This window comes from Leptonotus elevatus, chromosome 1 (genome assembly GCF_054856555.1).
Source record: "Leptonotus elevatus isolate MCC_2025b chromosome 1, RoL_Lele_1.0, whole genome shotgun sequence".
Lineage (NCBI taxonomy): Eukaryota > Metazoa > Chordata > Actinopteri > Syngnathiformes > Syngnathidae > Leptonotus > Leptonotus elevatus.
Genome location: NC_141239.1, coordinates 55,239,869 through 55,243,081, shown reverse-complemented (window position 1 = coordinate 55,243,081; position 3,213 = coordinate 55,239,869). Strand labels below are relative to the sequence as shown.

At 37.6% G+C, this 3,213-nt stretch overlaps 1 long non-coding RNA gene across 1 annotated transcript; it reads right to left on the bottom strand.

Annotated features, from left to right (window-relative positions):
* Positions 1-2,035: 2,035 nt before the first annotated feature.
* On the bottom strand, positions 2,036-2,914 carry LOC147184692 (uncharacterized). Its single transcript, XR_015094317.1, has 2 exons — positions 2,683-2,914; positions 2,036-2,413 (listed from the first exon to the last, which is right to left on the bottom strand). It is a non-coding gene; the product is annotated as an uncharacterized LOC147184692 (long non-coding RNA).
* Between the last annotated feature and the right edge of the window lie 299 nt (positions 2,915-3,213).

Below are 3,213 nucleotides of genomic sequence, written 5' to 3'. Positions count from 1 at the left end.
CACAAAGCAGCACTTCACAGCAATGTTTTTTTACACACCTAAAATTTGTACCCTGGTTGGTTTTGATTAGCTGGTCCTTTAAGTTCGTACGTTCTGGAGATTCAATAACAGCTATGCAAAACTCACTAATGATGCTGAAGAGTTTGGGGTACTGAAGCCCTCCAAGCAAATATCAAGGGTGCTGCACGAGCTCTTCTTCATCTGTATGTGCAAATATCAAGGGTGCTGCACGAGCTCTACTTCATCTGTATGTGTGTGAATTACCTCTTTGTGTAATGCATGGAAAACAGGCAGTTTGAAATTCCCCTTTGGTATAAAACAAAAAATGTGTAATTAATCAAATTAATTCCTATATTTTTAGTTTATTAATATACATGGATATTCCCATCTACAATCACTTGCAAACATTAAGTACTATAATTCACTGTGATTTATATAGCTGGTTGCAAAAGTAGTTTCATCCTATTTGTTTTGCATTATCAGGTTTGAGGTCATGTATAATAGATTGATTTGGATTGGGTGTAGTTCAGAGTAGGTGCCTGCAGGTGACACTGTTCTGTAACAGCTCAGTTAAAGTTAAGTAACAGTACCTGAGAAAAGCCACTAAATCTAAATGGATTGACATTGCTATAATTAAAAATAGACAAAAAAACATATATAGGTCTCATGTTTATAATAAACCATTCTGTGTCAAAATTTGGAAGAATTTGACAAGTTAATAGAAGCGGAAGTGACCTAAATACAAGTGAATGGAAGAGAGCATCAGGGGACTCCGTTTTAAGGTGACAGCTTTAAGATTTAAAGGTCAAGTCTGTACATACTCAACAAGACTAGGCTTAATCTAGTAGTTGTATATGTCTATAGAAAGACCACTGGGGGGGGGGGGTTCTACAGCAGGGTTGTCAAACTGATATGAGCTCTGGGGTCACATGGAGGAAAATATATTATACTCAGAGTTTTGCTATTTGTGGACAGACTTTAAATTGCGGACTCAACTGTAAACATATTGTTCCAAAAAATAACACAAATGCAAATAGAAGGCGGCAACACTTTACCCGTATGAGTTCTGGGCGTGTTATATAAACCTGTTTTGCATATTTATTGTTCATAGAATGCATTGTTTGGTTAATAAATTTATAAGGACATTAATCCTTGTCATATGTGTTTGTGTTATCAGTAGTGAATGTGTGTCGTATTTATCATGTTTGTTTGATTTACGTTAGTCTGTTTTCATTCTTTAAAACAAACCATAACATTAGGTTATGTGTAAAATAATGACATCCAGGGCAATTCCATGTATAAGTTGCATTGGTCATCTGAAGATTGCTTATGGAATTACAAATGTATACACTGTAAAAACAGTTGGGTCAAAACTAACCCAATTATGGATAAATAAATAAAAAGGTCCGATAGACATCATCGGTCTATTTGACCCAACTTTGAGTGAAGAAATTGATGTTTTATTGTAAAATAATTCATAAATATTGGTCAGATCCTTTGCTTCGGTGAAAAAATGGAGTAATTTTGTATAAGATAACCCAGAAATATGGGTCAAATTGACCCATAAAGTTAAAGATAAACAGTTGAGTAAAAAAAATAACCCAACTATGGGTCAAAAATTAGCCAATCCTCTACTTCGGTCTATTTGACCCAACTTTGAGTCAAGAAATGGGTCTTTTAGTGTAGAACAATTCATAAATATTGTCACAGCACTGCCACCTGCCAGCAGCAGCATGGTACTTTCTGGGCTCCACCCTGCACTTTGAGTTGTTTTTCTAGCCGACAAAAAGACTAAATGTTTGACGCACACCATTCTTTAAATATGTTAGACAGACTGTTGAACGTCAACATGTGCAATGCATGTGTGATTAAACACATATTGGCAATAGAAAACAAACAATAACTCGTGTGAGGGCTCTCGCCAACTGCCGGCGTCGAGAGGCAATTGTGTGTGTGTAGACGCTGAAGGCACTCAAAGTGCAATTAATATCTCTGTTCCCTTCTCACCCATGTATTTGAACAGGAAATACACAAATTCAGGTATTTTATTAATTTTAATGATGAAAGCATTCATATAATTGGATTGGGGAAAAAACAATTTAAAGAATGGACTAAATAGCTAAAAATGTAATTTATTATTATTAATTTTATTTGTATTATATTTTTTTTCACTCTTCACATGCAGCGGGGTGAACAGAGAGGCTGGTTCTCTCCTGCCTGCACATTCTGGTTCTGTACAAGATCTTAGCTTTTCTCAGCGGTCTTCTGCATCGAGATGTTGGATGTTGTTCCTGGTATCTGCTGAAGCCAACCAACCAGCTTGGAAGTTCCCGTCATGACTCCTGTTTTCTGATGTTTTTCCCCCACCACAGGCTGGTTGGCTATCAACAATTTGTCAGTCCGGATCTGGAAGCTGGTGAAACAATGCAATCAAAAAAGTGGTTTAATGTTACGAAAAGGCAACAAGGTATAAAAATACTAAATAAGCAAAGTCCAAAACAACAAGGGTCAAGTACAAAAAAACACTATGAAAACTGGGCAAGATAACTGGGATGAGACACAAACGGCAACGAGACATGAACATGATGTCAACATAGAACCAACAAGGACTGAAAGAAAGCAGGAAACTAAGGCACCTTCCACATGAAAGCCAGTTTCAATGTATCCTCTCAAGTTTCTTACCGTTCAGGCCATTCGTCCACATGATGGTGCGGTTTCGGAGCTTGAAACCGATCACTTTTGAAACCGTGCTCCAGAGTGGAAATATTTCAAAACGCGCCATTGCCACATCTCCTGTATTCGTCTTTTTCATGTTGTTTCGATATATGCAAAGCCATATTTGTTCTGTAGATTGCAAAAAAAAATAAAAAATTTTTTAAAGTGTCCGTCTTCTTTGCTGATTCTTCTTCTACGCTTTCCGTTAACTCCCTGTGGCTGCACTACAGCGCCACTCCAGACTTGGCATATACATTACAGCCGTTAAACGTCCTCAGTGTCTTCTTTTGGACACACACAAGTCTTGAAATGCTTCTGTGTGTACGAGATTTGTTTGGGGAACGAAGCTGGCTTTGCTTCCGTCTGGACAGGGCCTAAATACACATACTAACAAGACAACGATAGACACCTGGACAAGACACACGTGGCTGAGGGAGCTAATTAGATGACAAAGGAACCAGGATGACAAGAAAAGGTGCACATGATAAAAACTTGACA